At 46.7% G+C, this 27,163-nt stretch overlaps 1 protein-coding gene across 1 annotated transcript in view; it reads right to left on the reverse strand.

Annotated features, from left to right (window-relative positions):
- Positions 1-27,163, reverse strand: part of ADCY5 (adenylate cyclase 5) — a 241,207-nt gene that overhangs the window by 165,927 nt on the left and 48,117 nt on the right. The gene's annotated exons all lie outside the window — the stretch shown is intronic.

The following is a 27,163-nucleotide window of genomic DNA, read 5'->3' on the forward strand; positions in this document are numbered from 1 at the left end:
TTCTGCTGTGCATGGGGTCGCTATGAGTCGGAAACGACTCGACGGCACTTAACAACATAACAACAACAACATATATATAAGAAACTCTGGTGGTGTAGTGGATAAAGCATTTGGCTGCTAACCAGAGTCAGCAGCTCTAAACCCACCAGCTGCTCCTTGGAAGGAAGATTGGGCAATCTACTTCTGTGAAGATTTACAGCCTTGGAAATCCAATGGGGGTCACTATGAGTCAGAGCTGATTTGATGGCAGTGAGGTTTTTTTTTGGTTTTTATACATATATATAAGGAACTCTAGTGGTGCAGTAGTGAAGGCATTTGACTGCTAACCAAAAGGTCAGTGGTTCAAATTCACCAGTCGCTCCACAGAAGAAAGATGAAGCAGTCAGCTTCTATAAAGATTTACAGCCTTGGAAACCCAATGGGGGTCACTATGAGTTGGAATCAACTTAATGGCAGTGAGGTTTCTTTTTTTTGGAGATACATATATATGTGTACATACATATGTATATACCTAACACCTGTATTTTTTGGTTGTTGCTGCTGTTGTTTCAAAATTATATATGCCATAGATATTACCAAAAGGTCCTTTATTCTTGTGTACATTTTAGTGACATCGTTTACCTCGGTCAAGCTGGCACACTTCACTCTCATTCAGTATTACCCATTCAATAAACTTTTGCTGCATTTGAAAACCCATGTCCAAGCCACAGTGGGTCAGGGGTCTTGCTTTCTCAAGCACACACAGGCCAGCTCACTTGTAGTGCCCTCACACCAGTGTCTCACCCTTCCCATGACTTTGGGGACTCTCATGCACATTGTGATCTCCAGGAATTGGGAAAGGAAGCAAAGAATCCAGCTGGGCAGGAATTCCCCCTTGCCCAAAATGGATTTTTATGCTAATTTTTTTCTCCACAATCACTCAATAAATGGAAGGGCTAAATTTGTCTCTGTCCTGATATTCCTGAGAATGGGTGGGACTGGGTAGAAGGGAAGGAGGCCCTGCCAACAATCTCCTCCTCCAGTGCCTTGCCTAATTGACTTTTTCCTTACTCTTTGTTATAGCACAGCAGAGGACAAGGAACAAAAATATCTAATATCTGGAATCACTACTATTTTCTCCCATCCACCAAGCAGAAGTATCCCCTATGCTCAAAGATTGCCAAGGGAAGAAACGATTTACTCATCCATTCAACCACTTAAACTTCATGGCCTAGAAGACCTTCCTAATATCTAGTTTAAATCCCTTCTTAAAACCCACTCTTAACCATTCCTGCCCTCCTGATCTAAAGTCAAATGGACATTTTCAGACCACAGGGGAGGAAGCTGAGGAAGAAGGATGAGGAAAAGTGATATTCCAGGCTCAAGCTCTGTAAGAACAGATGAGGAAAGAACATGGATAAAACATACAGTAAAGGAGACCATGTGGGGGAGACACGGCAGAGAGACAGCTGTTGTTGTTGTTATGTGCCGTCGAGTCGGATCCGACTCACAGTGACCCCTCCTTGGGTTTCTGAGGTGGTGAGAGACAGCTAGCGTGAGTGAAAAAGAAGGGACAAGGGGTTTAAAGGTTAATAATCCCATGGCAGAGTCCAGCAGGCTGGACTGATATAGCTGCTCTGGTGTTTTGGGGTTCAGGCATCCCCTCAACTGCAGCGTCTTCACCCCCTCAGCCCTGCAGTACCAAAGCAGCCATCTGCTACCCTCCTCCTCAGGGCACTGGCAACATGGGCCCATTGCCATGGCAACCAGCTCTCCCAGCACCTGGTGAGCGGGTCTCACCAGCAACTAGGAGGCCCCCAAGTGATTTCTAACAAAGCCCATTCCCTCCAAAAGCGGGGACTCTACCCACCCCTCTGCTGGAAACCACACATCCCAAATGCAGAATAAAGGGGAGGCCAGAGTGCACCCCACCTGAGGCAAGTGGTACACACAGCAATCACACAGTTGTGTGGGGCCTGCCTCAGGACCTCCCCCCAGCTGAGACAGCCAGAGAGACACTAGAAGTTGCTCACTTTTCAGCAAATTCACAGGGATTCTATGGAATAAGGCCTTACCATTCATTATCCCCACACGCACCCCCTAGGCCCAGATTCCAGGCGAGTCTCTCCTGCTCCAAACCATCCAGAGCATGCAGGCACCACCAGCAGGATAATCTTTTTCAAATACCATTTTTATCCAATCACTCCTCAGCTCAAGTGCCTAAAATAGCTTGCTCCGGCTTATCAGATCAAATTTAAACATTTACGGTATTTACACCCCCTACACACATGTAGTGGTTAAGCCAGGATGGACCCCATCTGGGGCCAGGATTTAGAACTAAGGGTCATGGTGAGAGAAGCCCTAGTGCTGCAGTGGTTAAATTGCTCTGCTGCTAACCAAAAGGTCAGTGGATCAAATCCATCAGCAGCTCCACAGGAGAAAGATGAGGCAGTCTGCTTCCATAAAGATTTATAGCCTTGGAAACCCTATGGGGCAGTTGTACTCTGCCCCATAGGATCACTATGAGTTGGAATTGACTTGATATCAATAGTACTCTCTAACCTCAACCCTAGGGCCTCACCATTCCAGTCATGCCCAGCTTACCTCTGTCCCAATTTTCTTGTTCTTGCCATGTTTTCTTTGCTCATGCCATTACCCTCCTCCTGCAATTCCTTTGCCATTTGGTGCTGCCTGCACAAGCCCCTCCTCTCTTTCAACTCTCACTTCCCTTAACCAGCCATGCTATACTCTGTCACTAAAACTACTTGCACCTACTGTAAAGCTATAAATGACCGTCTGCTTGGAGGTTCCACTGCAAGCTCCTCAAGGGGAAACTTTCTTCTTCATTAGGCTGTGAGATTTCCCTGTTAGACTGGGAGCTCCCAAAGCACCCATGGAGAAGCTTTCCCCATCAGAATAGGCACTCCCTAAGGACAAGCACCATAGCTTCCCCACTAGGACTTCCCACAGAGGAGGCCTCTGGCAGCTCTCTCTCCACGCCCTCTCCCAGTCCTCAGCCACACACTGGGTTCTCTATACCACAGCCAGAGCCTCTGAGGCAAGTTGAAGGATGAATGCCTACAACAGCACTGTCCAGCAGAACTTTCTGCCATGCTGGAAATGTTCTCTGTCTGTGCTATCCAATAGAATGGCCACTAGCAGCATGTGGTTGCTGAGCATTTGAAATGTCACTAGTCTGACAAGAGATGTGCTGTAAATATAAAATACACACTGGATTCCAAAGATTTAGTACAAAATAAAAAACATAAAATCTTATTAATAATTTTTATATCAGTTACAGGTTGGAATAATATTTTGCATATGTTGGGTTAATAAAATATTGCTAAAATTAGTTTGACATTTTCATTATTATTATTATTTTCAAATGTAGGTACATTGTTCCCATGTCTCTCTTTTCTTATTTTAGTTTTATTTTATCTGGATGTATGCTTCTCTGATCAAAACCAAAACCAAATCCACTGCCCTCTAGTTGATTCTGACTCACAGTGACCCTGTAGGACAGAGCAGAGATTTACAAAGCTGTAAATCTTTTATGGAAGCGGACTACTTCATCTTTTTTCCTGCAGAGTTGCTGGTGGGTTGAAACTGCCAGCCTTTCGGTTAGTAGCTGAGAACTTAACTACTGTGCCACCAGAGCTCCTTGTAAGTATGCAGAAAGGGCAATGGACAGGTTTCAGCAGCAGCAGAGTTATACGCTCTATTCACCACCCCACCCCTGACCCCAACTCACTGACTATGTAACAGGAGAGGCTGGGCTACATCTCAGAAAAAAAGGAAAAATTACAAAAATAGGAGTAGGCAGTGAAGAGAGTTAAGTCAAAACCAAACCAAACTCACTGCCGTAGAATTGGAACCGACTCATAGTGACGGCTCCTTGGGTTTCCAAGGCAATAGCAATACGGAAGTAAATTGCTCCATCTTCCTTCCGAGGAGTGGCTGGTGGGTTTGAACCGCCAGCCTTCTGGTTAGCAGTCAAATGTCTTAGGCACTATGCCACCAGATAAAATTCTCTGTTTCTGAAATTTCAGAGAGAATTTTAAATTCTCTCTGAAACAAACTGGTGTGGCAAACTGATTAATCAATTAAATCTTTAAAGTCCTAATGCTAGAATACTTTAGGAATAATTGGAATAATATTGTGGCATAGTGCCTAAGGCATCTGACTGCTAACCAGAAGCTGGCGGTTCAAAACCACCAGCCACTCTGCGGAAGGAGCTCTGGTAGCATAGTGCCTAAGGCAACTGACTGCTAACCAGAAAGCTAACGGTTCAAACTCACCAGCCACTCCTCGGAAGAAAGGTTGGGCAATCTGCTACCATAGTGATACTGCCTTGGAAACCCAAGGAGGGGTCACTATGAGTCGGGTCCAACTCGATGACACATAACAACAACAACAACAACACCCTGCAGAAGGAAGACTGGGCAATCCACTTCCTTAAAGATTTACTGGTTCAGAAACCCAAAGGGGGTTGCTATGAGTTGGAATCGACTCATTAGCAGTGAGTTTGGTTTGGTTTTTTTTGGTGATCATAATGTTGTTAGCTGCATCAAGTTGGCTCTAACTCATGGAGATGCCATGTACAGCAGAGTGAAATAGTGCCCATTCTTGTGCCATCCTCACAATCATTGGTATTCAAGTCTATTGTTGTAGTCACTGTGTATTGTGAGTGCCTTCCAACCTAGGGGGTTCATTTGCCAGCATTAAATCAAGCAATCTTCTGTTGTGAATCATAGGGTTTTCACTGACTAATTCTTGGTGGGTTCAAACCCACCAGCCACTCCTCAGAAGGAAGGCTGGGCAATCTACTTCCGTAGTGATACTGCCTAGGAAACCTAAGGAGGGGCCGCTATGAGTCAGGTCTGACTCCACAGCACATAACAACAACAATTTTTGGAAATAGATTGCCAAGTCTTTCTTCCTAGTCTGTCTTAGTTTGGAAGCTCCACTGAAACCTTTCCACCACTGGTGACCCTGATATAGTATCTGAAATATCAGTGGCATAGCTTCCAGCATCACAGCAACACGCAAGCCACCACAATAAGACAAAACTGGCAGAGGAGTAGTGGATAATCATACTGGTACATTTCATTGGTATTGTTCTTCATATATTAGGATGCTTTTTGTATGAGCTAGATCATATGACCCTATGAAGCAGGCAGGTTAGAGATTAAGATCCCTGGCTAATATAGGTAAGGGAACAGAAGGTCAGGGAGGTTAAGTGATGTGAGCAAAGGTCATGCCAGGACTAGAACCCAAGCCCTTGATACCCAGACACTTTCCTTTACACATATGCAGAAAGGGCAGTGGACAGGTTTCAGCAGCAGCAGAGTTATACACTTTATTCATCACCCCATCCCTGACCCCAGCTCACTGACTATGTAACAGGACAGGCTGGGCTACATCTCAGAAAAAAAAAAAAAAAGGAAAAACTATAAAAACAGGAGTAGGCAGTGAAGAGAGTTAAGAGGTATAAAATGGAGTCTGTGGGCCTGGGTTCCAGAGTTGTCTCCCCAGGTGCTGTATGCCCTTGGATCACTCCTTCTCATCTCTGGGCCTCAGTTTCCTCATCTGTAATATAAGGAGCTGGATGCTTCCAGATGCAGCCAGACGGGCCTTTGCTTACACTTCCAGTGCAAATGCAAACCAGCTCAATCCTTTTGTACAGAAATTTGGCAATACGTCTCAGGAGCCTCTGAAATGTTCAAACTCTTTGACCCAGTAATTCCACTTCTGAGAATCCTAAGGAAATCATCCTAAATAAGGAAAAAGCTTTATGTGCAAAGACCTTCATTGCAGCACTATTTATAATACTGAAAATCTGGAAATGAGCTAATGCCTAATAATAGGATGGTTAAACTACGAAATGGTAAATCCACTGAATGAAATATTACACAGTTATTTAAAAGAGTAGAGCATCAACACAGAATGTGCTTTTCTGTCCATGTGAAAAAAGGATAATATTAAAGGGACTGGTTCTACATAATGGTTGTTGTTGTTGTTGTTATGTGCCGTTGAGTCAAACCCGACTCATAGCGACCCCTCCTTGGGTTTCCGAGGCAGTATCACTACGGAAGTAGGATTGCCCAACCTTCCTTCCGAGGAGTGGCTGGTGGGTTTGAACCGCCAGCCGTCTGGTTAGCAGGCAAGTGTCTTAGACACTATGCTACCAGAGCTCCCCTACATAATGGTAGTTAAATGATAGTTAAATTTTAAAAAGAAAACAAAATTTTGCACCCCTATGGGGGCACAGAATGTCCCTGGGCAGCCAAACAGTTAGCAATAGGTCGCTAACCTAAAGGTTGGTGGTTTGAACCCACTCAGCAATACCATGGGAAAAGAAGGCCTGACAGGCCTGGCTTCTATGAATATTACAGCCAAGAAAACCCTACAGAACAGTTCCACTCTGTAACACATGGGGTTGCCATGAACGGAATCACCTTGACAACAAAGGGATTTTTTGTTTGTTTGTTTATGGGTGCACACACATACAGGCATACTTCATTTTATTGCACTTTGTTTTATTATGTTTCACAGATATTGTGTTTTTACAATTGAAGGTTTATGGCAACCCTGTGCCGAGCAAGTCTGTCGATGCCATCTTTCCAGCAGCATGAACTCACTCTGTGCCTCTGGTCACACTTTGGCAATTCTCACAATATCTCAAACTATTTCATAATGCTATTGCACATATAATAGACTACAAAAACCAAAAACCAAATTCACTGCCATTGAGCTGATTCAGACTCATAGTGACTCCTTTTGGTTTCCGAGGCAGTAAATCTTAATGAAAGTAGATTGCCCAGTCTTCCTTCCATGAAGCAACTGGTGGGTTTGAACAGCCAGCCTTCTGGTTAGCAGTCACATGCCTTAGGCACTATGCTACCAGAGCTCCTTAATGATAGTATATACTATATAACATTATATATATGTTTTGGTGTACATATATATATATATATACACACACACACATATATATTATAATAATATACTATAAGTATAGTATAAACACTTTATATATACACACACACACACATATATATATAGTATGACTCACTTTATCGTGATATTTGCTTTATTGTGGTGGTTTGGACCCAAACCCGCAATACCGTCAAGGTCTGCCTGTATAATGTTCACAAAAATCTAGATGGAAATACACCCAAATGGGACTATGGGTGCTTGTTTTGCCTCTTTTCTCAGTTTCCAAATGTGCACAAATTTGGAAAATATATCAAATGTGGGTATTGGATTCGAAGTTTCCAAAAGGACACATAGCTCTAACAGGTCTGAAGGGTCATCCAAGTGGTAAGTGAGAGTTGGATGCTAAGCCCAGGTTCTCACTGGGTTGACCAGGGAACCACAAAGCACCTGAGGACTCCTCCTCAGTAAAAGGGAAACCCTGGGAGACCAGGGACCAGCAAAAGTCACATCTGGGTAGAGAATGACCATCCCAACCATCTCATCTTTCTACTTAAAAAAAATGGAGGGGAGGAAATAAAAGAACATTTTTGCAGTTACTGGCACAAGCATCTGTCTGACTCCACCCCACCCCCATATCCTACAGCAATTCATTCTCAATCTATGCTCCTTAGAGTTCATTTAGTGGCTGGGATCAAGGTAGGGAGAATGGAAGAGGGAAACATCTACCTAAGTGGCTGTTAAAACTGTTTTCTTCAGGGATGCCCCTGTAAAATTTCATATGAACAAAAAACTGAAAAATCAAGATAACTTTTCTTGGGGGTAGGGAAGAAAAGCTGGGATCATCCTGAGTCCAGACCTCCCTCTCTAGTCAGCATTCTTTATGGCAGGTAAAACTCTCCCTAACGTTTCAGCCCCTTTCCAGTTGTTCTCTGAGGCCCCTTGCTATTACATGTAGCTGTTACCAAACCAACCAAGAAAACCTGGACATTCTCAGAAAAAGCCTTAGGAACACAGCCACAGATTGAGAGCCCATGGTGCAGCCTCTGGAATTCGCAGGCCACTCGTTAGTGGCTGCCTGGGTCACACTTCAGAAAGGCTTGGCCAGGCTGGAGTAGATCCAGAGAAGACAGCCAGCCACATGTGAAGGAAGCAGGTTTGTTTGGCAGCTTCTCAAAAACTAGTGCCTGAGAGCTGAAAGGAACACCAGTAACCAGCTGTTCCTGAGTCAATTCTAACTTTTGGTGACCCCATGTGCATCAGAGTAGAACTGTGCTCTGGGTTTTCAATGGCTGATTTTTCAGAAATAGATTCCCAGGCTTTTCTTCCAAGATGCCTCACGGTGGACTCCAACTTCCAGCCTTTCAGTTAGCAGCTGAGCATGACCTGTTTACACCACCCAAGGACTCCAAAGGAGGCAGAGTTAGGCCAAAAAAGGGAAGTGCATTCTACCAAGCTGGATGGGACATTATGGCCGTCGTCACTCTAAGAGCTATTGAGATAGGCTGAGAATCAAACAGGCTAGTGGAGGGTTCCAATAAATTAAGAGAAGGCAGAACTGTGATTGGTTATCAAGGGCTCTGAGGGCTGCCTGGACCATAAGCAGAACCTTTTAAGGTCGGCAGCCAGGAGGACAACCCTCTACTCTCCAAACACCCACTTGGGACAGGCCTAGGAATGGAATGTCGGGGCTGCAGAGCATGGCTCTAACCCAGAGTTACTATTCTTGGGTTCCAATCTGGCTGCCTGACAGCACTGGGCTGATGAAGAGAACCTGGTGGTAATGTGGTTGACAAAGCTGGCAGGATGCTGGAAAGGAAAGGAGCACCTTGTAACACAAGTAAGGGTTTCTTCTGAAGCTAGCTTCCCGTTCCAAGGGAGAGAAGTTCATAGGTTTAAGGTTGGGGAAGTATTCAAAGGGGGCTCCAGTCTTAACTACAGTATTTGTCTTTTTAGAGTAGGGAGAATGAATTTGTTATTTTTATTATATAACTAAAGATTGACAATATAAAAAGGAAATCATTATGGCATCCATCAAAACTGATAGGATAGACAATTAAATCAAAAGTTTCTTTATTAGTGACTTTGTCCTTCAGAAGAGCTCTGGTGGCAATGTGGTTAAAGCATTGGGCTGCTAACTAAAACATCAGCAGTTCAAACTCACCAGCTGCGCTGTGGGAAAAAGATGAGGCAATCTGCTTCTGTAAAGATTTGCAGCCTTGGAAATGTTATGGGGCAGTTCTACTCAGCCCTATAGGGTCGCTATGAGTCAGAAACAACTCGATGGCTGTGGGTTGGGTTGAGCTTTTGTCTGTCCCTTCATACCTTGCAAACTCTTGATAACACAAACAGCGTAAGATTTAGAGTCAAAAAGACCTAAGCTCCATCACCTGTATGACCTAGGCTTAGTTTCCTCATCAATAAAATGGAGATGGGAATAATCCTACTTCCTTAGTGATACTGCCTCGGAAACCCAAGGAGGGGTCGCTATGAGTCGGGGCCAATTCGATGGCACATAACAACAACAACAAAGGATTGTTAAGGAGCTTTGGTTATATAGTGGTGAAAGCATTCAGCTGCTAATCAAAAGGTCAGCAGTTCAAACCCACCAACTGCTCTGCGGATGAAAGATGAGGCAGTCTGCTTCTGCAAAGATGTACAGCCTTGCAAACGCTATGGGGTCATTCTACTCTGTCCTATAGGGTCACTATGAATCAGAATCAACTCGATGGCCATGGGTTTGGTTTTGGTTTGAAAGGAATGTTGGAGTCCTTGGGTGGGACAAAAGGTTAAAGTGCCTGGCTATTAACCAAAAGCTTGGAGGTTTAAGGTCACCCAGAGATGCCTCATAAGAAAGGCCTGGTGATCTACTTCAAAATATTCACCCACTGAAAACTCTAAGAAGCATAGTTCTACTCTCACATGCACAGAGTCATCATGATTCAGAGTTGACTTGACAGCAACTGGTTAGAAAGAACTGTTGTGAGGAAAAACTCAAGCAGTACTCTTGAGTGATCAAGTGAAATAAGGAATCAGTTCTTGGTACCATCCTCCTAATGCCACTTGCTTCTCCTTACCACCCACTCCCATACCATTGCCATGTGAATTAATCAACTAGATTACTCAAAAGCTCCCAACAGGTTCCTGCTGTCCATGAAATCAAGAATAAACTCCTCAGCTGGGCTTGCCCAGTTCACCAGGGGGTCTTTCCACATATATGTTCCCCTTGGTGAGCTGTGGGTCCCTCTTCCTCTATGTCCCTGCTCAGGCTCTCCCTCTGATTCCACCTGTCTTTGGACAACATACCCATCTTGCAGGCCCTGATGATCTATGACTTCCTGGGTGAGGTCTTTTCTGATCCCTCCAGCCAGAGGTAAATTCTCTTTCCCACAACCATCCTTACAGACTGCTTTGATTATAGGCAACTATGTTGTTGTTGAAAGAACTCTGGTGGAGTAGTGGATAAGGCATTTGGCTGCTAACCAAAAGGTTAGAAGTTCAAACCCACCAGTTGCTCCAAGGAAGGGAGATGGGGTGATCTACTCCCATAAAGATTTCTAACCTGGGAAACCCAATGGGGATCAACTATGATTTGGAATAGACTCAATGGCAGTGAATTCGGTTTTTTTGGTTTTGTGTTGTTGTTGATATGTAACACAGAGTCAATTTTGACTCATTATGACCCTATAGAACAGAGTAGAAGTACCCCATAGCGGTTCTAAGGCTCTAAATCTTTACAGGAACAAATTGCCAGGTCTTCTGTGGAGTGGCTGGTGGATTCAAACTGCTGACCTTTTGGTTAGCAAGCAGCCAAGCACGTAACCATTGCACCACCAGGGTTCCTTATTCCTTATAGTCTTCTTGACTTCAGCAAACATTTTGAGTTTAGTTACTTTCCAAGAAACGAGTAAGACCCAGTACTCTTCCCTCCAAGAACTTAAATAACATAGATATGCCCACCAAGGAAACAGTTAAGGAGGCAGCATAACTAATTGTACAGCACCAGCAGAAGCTACAGAATCAGTGTATATCTGAGTCACAGCCCTGGCTGGGCCACTCTCAGAGAGATGCTACCTGGAGGCTTTGGAAAGGGAGTTTCAAATGCAGAATGGATGGTTAACAAGCATGACGATGCAGCCAAGTGCAGAAAACATAAGACCCAAAAGAAAACACAGTTCCCTCTCTCTGCAGCTTTCTAACTTTGGACCAGCACTTCCCCTGTCAGACACAGGGGATGGACATGGTGACCTCTCAAGCCTCTGGTCAATTTAGAGCACCAAGTGGAGGACCTCCTGGTACCTTCAGCCCTTCTTTCACCACCCTAGTAGCTGGACCTCCCATTTCAGAGTGGTCAGCAAGATGGCACCAGAAAGCAGGCAGTCAGCCCACGTCCCCTGCCTATGTATGTCTGGGGCCTGGTTATGACTTACCCCATCTCTCTAGCTGTGTTCCAGAGAAAGTGTGTGCTATGCCCAGAACACACACTCACATAGGCCTCCTGGGTGGGGAGGCAGCTCTGGAAAGAAGCTGGAGTCTCGACCCCCGGGGCTATGTGTGTATCACCAAACCTTTCTGCATCCAGCACTAAGGAATTTTCAGAGGAGCATCATGGGAAATGCACAAAACCAAGGCTCATTACCCAGGCCAGCCAGGAAAACAGGCCACTTTGAGGAGTCATGCTAAACATGAACATGTCTGAAGGTGGAAGGCCTGGTGTGAATTCCCTCAGTTGCAAGGGAAGACAGCAGACAAATTTCTGACTTACTCCATCTTTTGAGATCCCATTTTCATCCCGCTCTGAAAGAGAAACTCTGTCAGTGTGGTTTGGTAAATGGGTTTATTCTGGGGTTTTAACACCTAACTCTGGCTCCTTTGGGCCTCAGTTTTCCTACATATATCACAGAGAGCTAGATTTACCCTCCCTGCTTTGGGGTGCTGCTAGGATGACAGCGTGATGACAGAAGGCAAGAGCAGTGAGAGGAGAGCAAGCTAGTTGGTGGTGGTATTCTTGTCATTCAGTAGATTCTGACTTATGGGACCTCATGTGCGCAGAGTAGAACTTCTCCATAGGGTTTTCAAGACTGTGACCTTTCAGAAGCAGTTTGCCAGGCCTGTTTTCCAAGGCACCTCTGGGTGGGTTCAAACTTCCAAACTTTCGGCTATTAGTCAAGCTCTTAAACCATCTGTGCCATCCAGGGACTCCCTGAGCATACTAGAATTGTTAGGAAGAATCACTCATCACTGTTTGCTATCTGCTGGAGCAGCCCCAGAGAAAAATGATGCTTGGTGAAGGCCTGTAGGACCAGCAAGTACAGACTCTGCAGGCCTGCCCTCCCTACTGCTGGCTGTGGCTTTGATTTTCTAGCCAAGAGCTCAGGCCTTCAGCCACCAGCAGTGGCCCTGTCCCTGGCTGCTCCTCCCTCAGCTCCTCAGCAAGGCTCTGAGATCCAGTCCAGAGCTGACAGAAATGGAGAAGAGAGAAGAGGCAAATCATCTGGGGAGCATGTTGTCTCCATCTTCAGAGTCCTTCTGCTCTTGCAATGTTAATACGTCCAAACCCAGAGTCCAATCAGAGAAAATGAGTCTCTAACTTTGTTCTCTCCTTCAGGACCTCAGAGAGCTGTGAGAGTCAGGGAAGAAAGCAGGGAGTGATGGGAGATGCACAGTGCCAGGCCTGAGTAGGAACATGACAAAAGCAAGGCCTTGGGCATTCCCCACACCCAGGGTTCCCCAGTCAGTTACAAAAATAACTTTCTGCTGCCACTAACCAACAAAGCAATGTTTCTATTTGGGTTTGAGGGGGTAAGAAGGAGAGGAAAGGGATTTTTTTTTTTTTTTTCTTTCTCCTGAAATTGTGCCCTTGGGACTCAGGGTTATTCCTTTTCCATTTCTCCCATGGCCACATTTCTCAAAATGGCACAATGGTTTGAAGAGCATTGGTCCTATGGTAAACATGGGAGGGACAAGGGCACTTGGGTGACCTGGGGTTGAGCAAGTTTAGTGCTTCCTTGTCTCCAACCAGTTGGGCTCCTTATCACACTCTCTTGAACACATCCAGGCCCATTCCATGCCTGTCCCATGCTGGCTCCTCTCCAGGCACACTGCCCTTCTCAGCTAGCCTGTCACCAGCACACCCACCCTAGATTGCTCCTGTTGCTTTGGAAATCCAGGGCTTTTCCAATCTAAGCAACAGGTTACCCCTTGGTTTTCAATAAAAACTTCTCAACTTGTTTCAGCTCTAGATTTGGGGACATCCTTGGAGTTTGCCCACCACACTCCCCTGAACTGGGTTCTCCTCTGTTCTAGGGATGTGGTACCCCCTCAGCTGCCCTTCCCTGCCAAGCTGCATCATCCCAGCCTGTCTGGGTCTCTCAAGGCCAAACACTGAGTCCTCACTCTGACCATTAACTCTATATTCTGAAGACATCTACCCTCACCATTCAAACTCCCTCCACTGTCCCATATAGTTCCCTATCTATAATACTTCTCTCTCTTCTCATAGTGTTACACTTTAGCATCCAACATTAGCACTTGGATTTCTCTGGTCGCCAAAAAGATGAGACTGGATAAGCAAAACATGATGTATCCATACAATGGATTACTATCCAGCCACAAAAAAAAAAAAAAAAACAGAGGAACTACTGACACATGCTACAGCATAAATGAACCTCAGAGACATGCTCAGTGAAAGAAGCCAAACAGAGGTCACAGATTGTATGCTTCTATTTATATGAAACATCCAGTGTAGGTAAATCTATAGAGACATAAAATAGACTGGAAGTTGCCAGGGGCTGGGGAGAGGAGAAATGGAAAGTGACTACTTAATGGGCACTAGGTTTTCTTTGGAGTGATGAAAATGTTTTGGAACTAGATAGCAGTGAGGGTTGTCCAATACTATGAATGTACTAAATGGCACTGAATTGCACAATTTAAAGTAGTTAATTTTATGTTATGTGAATCACCTCGATTAAGAAAAAAAGAATGGGATTGGATACTCCATCCATTATTATATACAGTATACAGTGGGCACATTAAAAAAAAAAATATATATATATATAAGAGATGGCCAGGGATAATTCAAAGAGCCCTGGACCTATGGTGAAAAATTCAAACACCAATTCCATGTCTGATGCTTAGGAAACATTAAAGCAAACCATGGAACATCACCTCCATGGGATGCTCTACCACATGAAAATGGTCATAATACTTACCATCAGTGTTGTTGTGAGAATTGCATGAGATAATGCAGAGCCAACACACAGAAGACACATATTTTTATACTCAGCAAGAAAATTAGATCTAAAATGTTTAAAAAAAACCCCAGCAGATATAAAACACTAGCCATATATCTAAATGCATCCACATAGATAAAGAATTTATGCCTTTGAATTGTGGTGTGAGCGAAGAATACTGAAAATACCATGGACTGCCCGAAGAATGAACAGATCTGTCCTGGACAAAGTACAGCCAGAATGTTCCTTAGAAGTGAGAATGACCAGACTTCATCTCACCTACGTCGGTCATGTTGTCAGAAGGGACTAGTCCCTGGAGAACAGTATCAAGCTCCGTAAAGCAGAGAGTCAGCAAAAAAGAGAGCAGACCCTCAACAAGATGGAGTGACACAGTGGTTGTAACAATGTGCTCAAGCACAGCAAGGATTGTGAGGATGGTGGAGGACCCGACAGTGTCTCCTTCTATTGCACCTAGGGTCGCTGAGAGTCAGAACCAACTCGCTGGCATCTAACAACAACACACAGATAAAGTATAGAGAAGACTTAGTAAAACTAGCTGGTGTTTTAAGCTTATCAAATGTTTTTCTGTAAAGCTGTGTATATAGACAGCACTGAATGAGGAGTCTGGAAGCTGGGCTCTGGAGCTGGCTCTGCCCCTCCCCAGCCCGGGAGGGCTTTGTGAAATCCCCTCTCCACACAGACCTCGAGTACCTGGCTTTTATAGTGACAGGGTTTAATGAGAACCGCTGAGTCCCTGTTCCTGGGTGCCAGGGGCTGTGCCTAGCACCAAGGGGACCCTAAGGATTGGGGAGCTGTGGGTCCCAGTCCTCAGGGAATATGTACCATAGAGTACCATTCTGCTTTTCACAGGCAGAATGTGGAAAAGAGGACAGGTGGACCAGCAAAGGTGAGTTCTCAGTTTGGCCACAGGGGGAAGAGTGTCCTTCGAGCCAGGACCTGAAGGCAGATAGCAAGGGTGAGCTCCTGACAACAGTCTCTGTCCAAGTAACCAGGCTGGGCAAAGGAGGAGCCCCCATAAATCCTCATCAGAGGCTCTAACACAATGGTTCTTAAGGTGGGAATCTCAAACCAGTAGCCTTAGCATCAGCATTACCTGGAAATTAGCTAAAAATGCCCAGAATTGGCCCTCAGCCCTGTACCTTCTAAATCAGAAATTTGGAGTGGGCCCCACAAGCCCTAAAGGAGGTTAAGATGCCTGCACAGCAGAATATTGTTCCTCAAGCCCTTACTTGGGAGCTCTGGTGCATAGTGCCTAAGGCATCTGACTGCTAACCAGAAGGCTGGCAGTTCAAATCCACCAGCCACTCCTCAGAAAGAAGGTTGAGCAATCTACTTCCATAGTGATACTGCCTCGGAAACCCAAGGAGGGGTCGCTATGAGTCAGGTCCCACTCGATGGCATATAACGACAACAGCCCTTACTTAACAGAAGTCCGGTAACAGAGGCTGAGAGGCCTCAGGGAGATGCTCCTTCACAGGCAGGCCCCTCCCCGCCCTCCACAGCCCCGATGGATTAACTGAGACAGTTCCCTGTAGTCTGAGGAGCTAATCTATCACCTGGATATAGATTAACTTCCCTCTGTCTGCACCAGCACATGGGCCTGGGAAAGGCAAACACCTCCAGCAGAAAGAGCCCATAATAAATCTGTCTGCTGCTGACACCTCAGCTTTTTCCATGGGCCCTCCCCTCTACATTCCCTAGCCTAAGACCCCTGCTCCCAGGAAGTGGTGGCCTCACAGCCCTGGGGTTCCAGGACAGACCAGATGAGGCAATGGGACTGACTTCTGCTCCCCTAGAACCCAGAGCTGGGATCCTCTTAGCCCAGCAGGAGGCCCTGCATCTGCCTGCCCCTGGGACCCCCTCCGGAGTGGGAAGAGGAAGGGAGGGAGGGACCAGGGGGCTGGAAGAGAGCGCATCCGCCTTAAGGATGGCAGAGTGACAGGGAGTTTCCTTTCTTGAACTCCACAGGAAGCATCTCACAAAGATGCCCTCCAGGGCAGCTCCACCTCTAGAAGAGTTCTCCTCTCCTCCTTCTCCTGGAGGGAGCTGGCTGGGACCACCCCAACCACCCCCACCTCCCTCCCAGGCGTGGGCAGGGGAACAGCAGGGGCTGTATCCCAGGGTGAACCTACTGTCTGGGGAGGTGCTCACTCCTAGTATTCCAAGGCCACCTGACACACAATCTGGCTGTGGAATCACACAGAGGGGAGCTGGGGGTCACACTCCACTTCCAACTAGCTGGGTAACCTTGAGACTAGGTTTTCTCATCCAGAAAAACAGGATAACAACATTTGCCTTACAGGGCTTCAGTGAAGATTAAATCAAAGGGCATAATACATAAAGTACACCCAGTAATGGCTCAATAACGGAAGCTCTTAAAATCATCACCACCATCCTGTCCATCCCTTATTCAAACATCTTTGATGGTTAATCATCACCTACTGGATAAAGCCCAAATTCCTAAGCACTAACCATTCTGGAGGAGTACTGGTAGCGTAGTGCCTAAGGCATTTAACTGCTAACCAGAAGGCTGGCAGTTCAAATCCACCAGCCACTCCTTAGAAGGAAGATGGGGTAATCTACTTCCATAGTCTTAACACCTTGGAAACCCAAAGAGGGATCACCACAAGTAGGATCCAACTCGATGGCACTGAGTTTTAAGTTTGAGCCATTCTGAGTCTTAATTCATCTCCAAACCACAAATGACACCAAACATGGTCAGGTTTGTGAAATATGCTCTCCACCATAAGCCTGACCTGCTCCTTCCATGACCTGTCCGATTCTATTGGTCAGAAAGTTCTCCCTTGCCCTGTGACTCTGACTCTCCTGTGGCCCACCTCACCCCCACGTTCTGCTCCTGCAGCACTCTGCCTGGGCCTCCTGGTGTTAAGAGTCTAATCTGCTTGGAGGAAGGCCTATTGTCCATCATGTGGTTCCCCCACAGAGGGCTGGACAAGCATAAGAGAAAACAAATGATTGGAAAATTGAATGGAATCCTTCCTGTTTCAAAAGAGAAATCAGAGCTTCCAATAAGCAGGAAACAAGTGGACACCTGTCAACTCTCACCTATCACTGTCCACATCACCAAATAATCATGCTAGAGACCCTGTGCCAGGCACTTGGGGAAGGTCACATTCAGAGAGGCTGTGTCCTCAAGAGTTCTCAATCCGAGATAGAAACTTCCTGAGACAACAGATGCTGACTGGCCCTGGCCAGCCCCAAGGGGACAAAGCACAAAAGCCTCAGCCTGGCCCAGGACCCAGCAACCACCTCCTCCCTTCACTCTGCCTCCCATCCCTGGGCTGAGAGCCCCACCAGCCAGAGACCTGCTTCAAGTCACAATTCCCATACGGTGCTAGGCCCAGCAGTATCAGCTCTGCCCACCCAGGACTTGGGCCATGTCCTAAAGGCATAGAAGGACGGAAGCTAAAGCTGCTGCTCCTGAACTTACACCCTAGTGGCCAGAGCAGCCTGGGGACCAATTTCTCTGGCGCACATGCCCAAGAACAGCTTAACCTAATGGGACAGCTGGGGTGATATGTCAATACAGGTGAGCAACCTACTGTGGGGCTTTCCACTCGTGTTGACTACACACAGTCCCAGATGGATGACTGTAGCCCTCATCTTCTTTCCCCACACACAGCCTAGTTTCCTGTCCCTGCAGTCTAGTCATCAAACCTACCCCAACAGAATTTCCACCTCCCTGCTCCCTTTTGTAGCACAGCTTTTCCCCAAATAGGCTGGCAGAGCCTCAAAGCCCCTGACCACTGACCCCAGCAGCCAAGGGCTAAGGTACCTGCCCTCTCCTCTACAGAAGGTGCCAACGAGCTCCTACTCACAAAACCTTCTCCACATAGGAATAGGTAAAAGGAGACAACAGGAGGGAATAAAGCTAGACCTCAGAGAGGACTTCTTCACTGAAAAGGGATACCACAGACAGAAGAGAAAGTATCCTACCCTGTAGGCCTTACTGAGCATGGCCTGGGTGCCATTTAAATTCAAATTCCTGCCACCATGTTAGGAACTCTGGTAGCGTAGTGTCTAAGGCACTTGACTGCTAACCAGAAGGCTGGCGGTTCAAACCCACAAGCCACTCCTCGGAAGGAAGGTTGGGCAATCTACTTCCTTAGTGATACCGCCTCAGAAACCCAAGGAGGGGTTGCTATGAGCCGGGTCCGACTTGATGGTACATAACAACAATAGCTACCGTGTTGCCCTTCAGGAAGGCATCTTCCCCTACCAGGAAGTAGGGGTGAGATGAGAGTAGTAAGAACAGAGAGTGACAGAGAAAGATGCAGGTAGGACTGTTTCCATCCATGTCCCAAATGGATGCCAAACAATGCAACCATCATGTCCTTGAAAAATGTCCAGGCAGCATTTACTCTGTGATTCTCAAAGGGGCCAGGGCCTTAGGGATGGTTCTCGGGGTGACATGGGAAGGAGTATGTAGACAGCAGTTTCAGTTCTGATGGTTGCTGTGTAGCTGGCAGCAAGCCACAAGAGAAGCTAAAAACCAAAAACTTAAGAGGGGATATGTTCGAAAGTTAGTGGAGCTTTATTTGGGATCCCAAACATAAAAAAAAAAATTGAGTCACTCTCAAAAGCAAATTATCAGCTAGTTGTCTATTATGTGGAAGGCTCTGGGACCTGTCTCTCCCTCACCCCTCATTTTCAATCTCTTCAGCTTTACCACACACACACAAAAAAAAATACTGGAGAACTAAAAACATCTGGATCCTTCCTCAGGCTAAAAACAATGTAACAAAAAAAGGATGGCCAGGGTTATGTGGGTGTTCAAGGATTGCCCTAAATAGGCCTGTCCATGTGAACACGTCTGTCAGAATGGCTGGTTTCTGTGCGGCTCACAGGGGACAGACACCTAGAACAGCCTCCAGAGAGGGCATCACAGCCCAGCCTTTGGCCTGCCGAGAACCACTTTATTTCCTGGTTCAATCTGGATCTGTAAGAAGTAACCAAGCCCCCTAGAGAGGCCCTCATGGTTAGAGCAGATACAGGCTCCCTCAGGAGAAGACTCTCCTCTCTCCCCGGTACTGTTTTCCCATTTTCACCCTGGAAATGTACAATCTGACTCTGCCAGTTTATGAGAGAGGTGCTTAGACCCTGCTTCCCAAAAGATGGGGCAAGCCAAGGACCAGGCAATTTTTTTTCAATAGTGACCTTTCCAAAGGCACTAAAGCATGTAACATTTCCTTGAACCCTAATTTAAGTGAGGCAGGAGTATTTCCCATCCCTGAAGAGATCCCTGAGCTATGAACTCAGACCCATGGGTGGTCTGGGGCTGAGGAAGGTCAGTCCATTTCTGGGAGGCCTCTGACCTCAGCCTCAGAAAAGAGTGAGATGCCCCGCTCCCAGACAGAATTTCCAGAGTGGAACCATAGAAATATGAGAGAGAGGGGACCGGGCCAAGACAAAAGAGAGGGGCAGGGCTATGTACCGTAGGATAGAGTGATGCCTATCCCAGCCCCAGAGCTGACTGCGTGGCCCAGGTAAGTCACTTAGCCTCTGTGTATTTAACCTTACCCTCAGGGACAATGTGGAGTAGGGGAGATGACCTTGAAGGTCCCTGCCAGCTCTGATTTGAATGAAGCAAAACTCAGAGGGGGAGAGAGGAGAAGCTTAAAAGGTGGTTCAGACCGTGGTTTTTTAGTGTATTGTACTGTGGTGGCTTGCGTGTTGCTATGATGCTAGAAGCTATTATGCTGGTATTTAAAATACCCACAGGGTCACCCACAGTGGACAAGTTTTAGTGAACTTCCAGACTAAGACAGATAGGAAGAAAGGCCTGGTGATCTACTTCCAAAAATCAGCCAATGGAAACCTTATGGGTCACAACAGGATACTGCCTGATAAAGCTCTGGGAGATGGGCCATTAGGTTGGAAGGCACTCACAACACACAATGGCTGCAACAATGGACCAACAATCACCAGGATGGCACAGAACCAGGCAAAGTTTCATTCTGTTGTACACAGGGCCACCATGAGTCAAAGCTGACTCAACAGCAACTCACAACATCAGACTGCATCTTTTGCACTAAAGGCATAAAAGTAATTGTTGGGGAATCTGGCCAGGATGAGTGAATGAAAAATGATTTCAGGAAATACTGACTACTCTTCAAAGACCTGCCACTTTTCAATACACTCTTAACCTTTTTTGCTCCCAGGTAGGCAATGGCAGCCCCTCCAGCCATTTCACACTGACCTCGCCCATTAGCTCATTCCATGCCCGAGCCTTAACTATACATGTGTGACTTTGTACAATCCTCTTAGCTTCATTTTTCTAACCTGTAAAATGGAGATGATACTAATTCCTACATCACTAATGTCCCAATAAGATAACGTATGGGAAGTTGTACATTTGTTTTTGCCAATTATTCCCTATATCCAGACCTGAGCACCAGAGGAACACGGGTGCTCTGCCTTGGGGAGAGAGAAGCCAGCATTTCTGATACTAGTCTGAGCTCAGAGCTTGATGTGACAACTCATCTTTAAAGTTACCCTCCCAAAGATTTCAGAATCCCTGGATGGTGCAAACGCTTAATAAATACACGAGCTGTTAACCAAAAGGTTGCAGGTTCCACTCCACTCAGAGGCACGGAACAAAGACCTGGAAAGCGACTTCAGCTACTGGGCCTGACGAGAACCACTTTATTTCCTGGTTCAATCTGGATCTGTAAGAGGTAACCAAGCCCCTTAGAGAGGCCCTCATGGTTAGAAGCAACAACAGGCTTCACAGTACAGGCTCCCTCAGGAGAAGACTTCCAACCTTCCAACCTAATTGTGCCCAGTGGAGCTCAATTCTACTCTACACACATGGGGTTACTCACTGTGAGTCAGAATCAACTCAAAGGCAACTAGCACTAGATCCAAAGATTTACTGATAAGGAAACTGAGACTGTGAGAGGTTAAGTAACCTGCCCAAGGTCACACAGTAGTCAAGGCTGGAAGCAGGATGTGAACTTGGGGTTGTCTAACTCCAAAGCTTCTATCACAACATGATCACATCCAGCCTCTCGGGCCCCTTCCTCAATTCATAAGCTACAATGTCCAGACCTGGTGGTGCCCCCTGGGGGGCTCCAGAGAGAAGAGCATGGAGGTGAACTACCCAGGACCTGTACCACATACTGGCCACCAGGGAGGAGACCCATAGGTCCTCTCACAGTCCCTGCTGGCCCTGAGGTCTTACAGGAACTGTTTATTCTAGACTTTGATATTTTCTGTAAACATAGGCTTAGGTTGCCAGGAGAGGGAGAGAAACTCATTTGTTAGAGAGGAATGAGACACAATCATAAAGCTACCTTTTGCTCTGCTGGGGAGCAGGGCAGAGGGTGAAGCCAGCACTGGACAGAGTCCTACCAGCCTCGCCCACAGCCCCACTGTGGACTAGCACAACCTCCATGCCACCAGGGGACAAGGCCCTCCAGGTGTCAGGGTGTCTGTGGCCATGCTGATCTGGGCTTTTCTCACCAGAAGAGCCCTGGGGAGGTCTCCATGGCACAAAACAAAATGACCCAGATTCTTTCTGAGCTAGGCCACTTGTCCTCCCAGGGGTGATGGCTGCCCCTGGGGGAACTAATGAGTCTCTCTTCAGCATCCATGGGACCGTTTAGAAAATGATTACTTTCTTGCAACCAGAGAAAGGGGGGTGGCACATCCTACAGTGCCTCAGTAGCCTTGGGGAGGAGCGTCAACCAGGGAGAACACGGCTTAATTACAAAACCCAGGCCTCTGGGTTTAATCCAGTGAACCTTCTTACTACAGTGCTTTTATTTTTAAGTTTTCCTTTATTTTACTTAAGTACCACATCATGGGGGAAAGGGGTGGTCTCCCATTCACTGCAAGGAAAGTGAGCAGTCAGCTCACTGGCCTGTGATTGTACAGAGAAGCAGAAATCAAATTCAGATATAGATTATTTTTCAGGAATACATACCGAAGTGTACAGGGGTAAAATTACATGATGGCCAGAATCTGCTTTAAAATATTCCGACAAGAGGAGAAAATTAAAAAGGTTAAATGAAATAAATATGGCAAAAATCGTGACAATTCACTGAATTGTCCATGTAAAAAATGTTAAATTGGCAAATGTTGCATTATATATATTTTTATAATTTTTCTAAATCATGACAATTGTAAATCTAAATGATAAGGATATGGGAGTTTATTATTTTTTTTCTACTTTGAAATGTTTCATATAAAAAAATCTAAGACTAAAGTCCCACCCAGGGGCCTTTAACCCTTTCTCCAAGGCAGCCTGTGGTAGAGGCAGGACCCAGGTAAGGGGTCAAGGGATGTGGGGAGGAAAGGGAGGATCAGGGGCAGAAAGGAGAAAGGGATGGTGCAGGAGAGACCTGACAGTTGTCCCTCAGAGAATGGCATTCTCTTTCAACTACCTGCTACCATGCTAACCAGGTCTTCTCCTCTCCAAACAGCCCTCTTTCAAAGACTTCATTCCTCACAATATACTTCCAGATTTTTCCTCCAAAATGACTAAAAGTAAGAATCTCCTTCTCTGGAGAACTTTTACAACCAGAACGTTGTGTGCCAATTGAGCTGGGGAAGCCCCCAGGGTGCCCAGCAGAGGATAGCCTAGATGGCCTCCGCCTTCCCCTGGGTTTGACTGTAGATGGGAGGAGGCTCTAAGGCATCGAGACACCAGACTCTGTCCCCTCATCTGAGGTAAATGACAATTCTTTCTCACAGAAATGTACAAAGGCAGAGACCTCAAGATTTTGAGCAAACTCCTACTACACAGACCTTTACACCCCCAGACAGGGCACCCTGACAGAGGAAGATGCAAACACGTGGCTCTCCTTTGCACAGCCTCTTCTCCCACACAGTTAAAACCCAAAGGTGCTTGGCAATTATATCTGACCCAATAAGTAGATCCATCTGGCTCAAAAAATAAATAAATAAAAACAACTACCCAGTCACCATCGAGTTGATTCCAACTCATGGCAACCCTGTATATCACAAAGTAGAACTGCCCTGCAAAGTTTTCATGGCTGAGACCTTTCAGTAGATTTCAGACCTTTGTTCTGAGATGCCTCTGGGTGAACTTGAACTTCCGAACTTTTGGTTAACAGCCAAATGTGTAAACCATTTGCACCACACAGGGATTCCTCATCTGGCTCAAGTGCCCCTTATTTCCTAGAATTCCTGGAGGTGCAGTCCCCCTGATCTGGGACAGGAGGCAGTGAAAAGGTCACAGGTGTGCCTGCCCTTTCAGGGAAGAAAAAGGAGTTGTGCCAATGACAGGTTCACCCCTCTCTTCCTTGTTCCCCTTCTGGAGCTCCCCAATAGGACTGTGAGGGAAACAATCACACCTTGACTAGGTCAAAGTCATTCTGAGCCATCTCCTCCCTCACAGGCCCCCAAAGAGGCCATTTCCTTAAGCCCCACCCCACTCTCAGCCCCCACAACTCCCTGATTGATCCACGTATTTCCATGTGCCAGGCATCATCCTTCTTTCACTCAGGCGACAAATCTTTATTAAATGTCCGCTTTGCTGAGTGCTGGAGGTGGACATGTACCACCTGACCTTGAAGAGGTCAGACATCTGCAAATAAAGGAAATGGAATGGGAAACAGGATGGTATCTCAAGCCAGGAAGCAGATCCAAATCCTACATTGGTCCAAATCCCACTTACTGAGTGACCTTGGATGGCCACAAAACCCTTCTGGGCCTCTCTTCCCTCCAGTGAAAATGAGAGGGCTAGAAATGGCAGCAGAAGTTCTTTCCAGCTCTCACAGTCTAGAAGACTGTGAGTGAAATGCGGGAAATAATACAAATAAGGACTTGCAGGGTAAGATGGCCGGAAATGTATGCTGGAGGAAGATGTACAGTGGGTAGTCCATGGACCAACCGTGGCTACCAGCTCTCTTGTAGGCAAGAAAGAGTCATTCACAGGAGTCAGAGTGAGCTCATTTCTCTGATGAGCCCTGGTGGCTATGCCCACTGGCAAGCCTAAGCCACAGAGCACTGAAAACCCCAGGAGCTGAGATTCACATTGGTTACTTATTCTTGGAAAGGCCAGCAATACATGATCATCTAAGGAACCCTCCTCACCACCTAGTCCATGTTCCCACCATCCACAGCCACTCCAGACAAGACTCTGCATCCTTGTTCCATCCATTTCCATCCATGAATCCAGGCCAGAAACCTCACGGGCAATCACCCCATCAGAGGCTCCTGTTCTGACCCCCAAATCAGACTGCCTGAAGTCCCTTCTCTCCATAGGCCCCACAGGTCAGGAAGCAAGCCACCCCCTTTTCTTTGAACACTGATACCATTCCATCCTCCTGGCTCATCTTCCTCACTTGCCAAAGCCTATCAGTTTTCTGTGAGAAATGCCTTTCCCTTCACCCTGTCCTACCCACTCTCATCACGCTCCTCCACCCCACCTCAGGCCTCATCTGCCTCCTCCCAGAGCTTCCTGCTGCATGTCACCATCCCACAAAATCTCCCTGTCCTGCCAACCCTTCTAAAGTGCAGCCTGAATCATTCCCTGTTGCCCACAAACCTCAATGGATCACTTTTGACAGCTAAATGACACGGAAACTCCTCGCTCAGCATCTAAGGCCAGCCACAATGTGGTGCATGTCCACCCTCATCTTGCTGCCTAGTGGAAATCCATGAAGATCCTGCACTAAGGCCAACTGGGAAGACTCCGTATGTCCAGACATCCTATATGTTCCCATTTCCCACACTTTTTCCCTTGCCAGCAACACTTGTGTTCCTCAATGTCTCAAATGCCAACTCCTTCATTCCACCTCGACAAGATGTCACCAATGCTGCTGAGCTCCCCTGCCTTTGATCCCCTCTCCTTACCCAATTCTCAGCTCACACTTCTACTTGCCCCTTAGTTTTTCTACCTTGTGTTGAGTTCTTTACGTATTTGCCTTAGACTCCCCCACTGCCACCCCTTTACCTGCACTAGATTATAAGCTCCCTCAGGCATGGCCTGCACCTTCCTCATCACTGCATCCCATGCCATGCATACAGAAGCACTCAAGACAGATTTGTTCCCTCAAATGCAACCAAACAACCCATTCTTTGGAGGGAGAAGGCAGCGGCAGTCTGTCAAGGTGTGCTGTGGAGGGCCTTGGCACTAGTGGCTACATCAGGAGCTGGGATCCCTCACCCTTGGGATAGGTCTCCTCTATTCCGGACACAAGTGTAACTTTATGAGTCAAAGTCACAAGGCCCACAGCAGCTTAATGAAGAATGTTTTCAACACACACACAGACACACCTAGAGACACACAGACACACCTCCAGACAGGTAGACCATTTCCTGCTTGGCGATCACAGCCAAGCCTCTGAGAGACAGGCAAGACAACAGAGATGTTCAGGCCAAGACCCCCTCTGGCTCAGCCCCTCCCGAACTGTATTCTCTCTTTTCTCCATTTTCTCCTACCTAGAGTAGGGGTGAAGTAGGAAGTGTTCCAAGAAGCAGAGGAAAGGGATAAGAAGGCAGGGTGAGAAGTAAGGGGGCCCAAGTGCATGATATTGCGGGGGAAAGCCTATCTGCACCCTAGACTCTAAAAATGGCCCCAGCTCCAACTACCCGTATGGCCAACAGCCTAGACCATCCCAGGCAGATGCCAGAGGCTCAAAGCCTCCAGAAGCCAGATCTCAAACTGCTCAATCCTACCACCACTCTTTCCTGGGGACGTGCGGCAGGTAGCTTAAGGTGGCAACAGGAAGCAGTAGGCCGTACCCTCATCAGACCCCAAGGGTAAGAATCACTGTATCATTATTGTACCTGCTAGAATAATCATAACTATAAAAGAACTAACTTCATAGGGCTTACCGTGTGCCACCCAGTATCAATCACAAGCACAACCTGATAAGGTAGATTATTTTTATTATCAGATGAGAAAGCTGAAGCACAGAGAGATTAGGTAACTGACTCCGAGTTGAACAGTCTGGGAACAACAAAGCCACCATTCAAACCCAGTTGAGTCTTAGCCACTGCACTGTAATAATCGTATCGCACAATGTTAGTGCGTGTGCCAGTCCTGGGCAGCAGAGCCACTATCTCACTATGACACCTAGTCCTAGATCCTGGCACCAGCTAGGGTCCACCCTGGCTATTGCACTGAGTCATGACAGAGTTCTCATAGGGCAACTGCCCCCTGTACCCTGGTTCATGTGCCTACCCACAGGCAGGGGCAGAGGAGAAAACTGGCAGGCCTATGGCTGCTGATGCCTGGGTGGAGGGAGTTTTGAGTGGGCAAGTGGAGAGCAGGGGGCAGAGGGAACACAGGACAGATGGAGCCCACAGAGCCCCCAGATGGGCACAAGACCACATCCTATCAAGCCTAACTGCTGTGTTATATAGTGGAAGGGACTGACTGATTTGTCCTGAAGCATTTTTCTTTAGCATGAACAGCTTGAAACCCACTCCTTTCAAGTCTCACGGCCACTTCTGGGTCTCTCACCACATTCCTGGCCCAGAGCCAGCCCCTCAAGTCACAGCCTTCTCCATAATTGTGTGTGCTTGTTGGTATTGTTGTTGTTATTATTACTGCTGTAATAATCATATTACTTGATGTTTCCTCCCTGGCCACTTCAGGGACAGCACAGACATTAGCTCATAATAATGCAGTCTTTACCAGGAGGCAGAAAACTGTGCAGGTGCTGGAACTGCCAGCTTTGTCCTGGCAGAAAGGAGCCTTCAGGGGCTCTGCCCAACTCCTCATACTGTCATGCTTCCTCCCCCTTCACTTGGGAAAATGATGCCAACGTTGAGTCTAGATTTTGAAGAGCGGCTAAAGCAACCAGAAGCAAAAACACATAGAATGAGAGAAAAATGAGAATGGACATAGTGGATGGAGAAGCTGGAATTTTAGTAGACTTAATACTTACCTCCTTGTTCCTCTTGGCTTGTCTTCTCTCTTGGGGAATTTTCATGGGCACTGGGGAGGTCAGCTGTTTTACACAGTGCAGTACATGTTAAGTCTCACAACAGCCCTG

This window comes from Orycteropus afer, unplaced genomic scaffold, assembly GCF_000298275.1.
Source record: "Orycteropus afer afer isolate SDZICR_OR568_19922 unplaced genomic scaffold, OryAfe1.0 scaffold00114, whole genome shotgun sequence".
NCBI lineage: Eukaryota > Metazoa > Chordata > Mammalia > Tubulidentata > Orycteropodidae > Orycteropus > Orycteropus afer.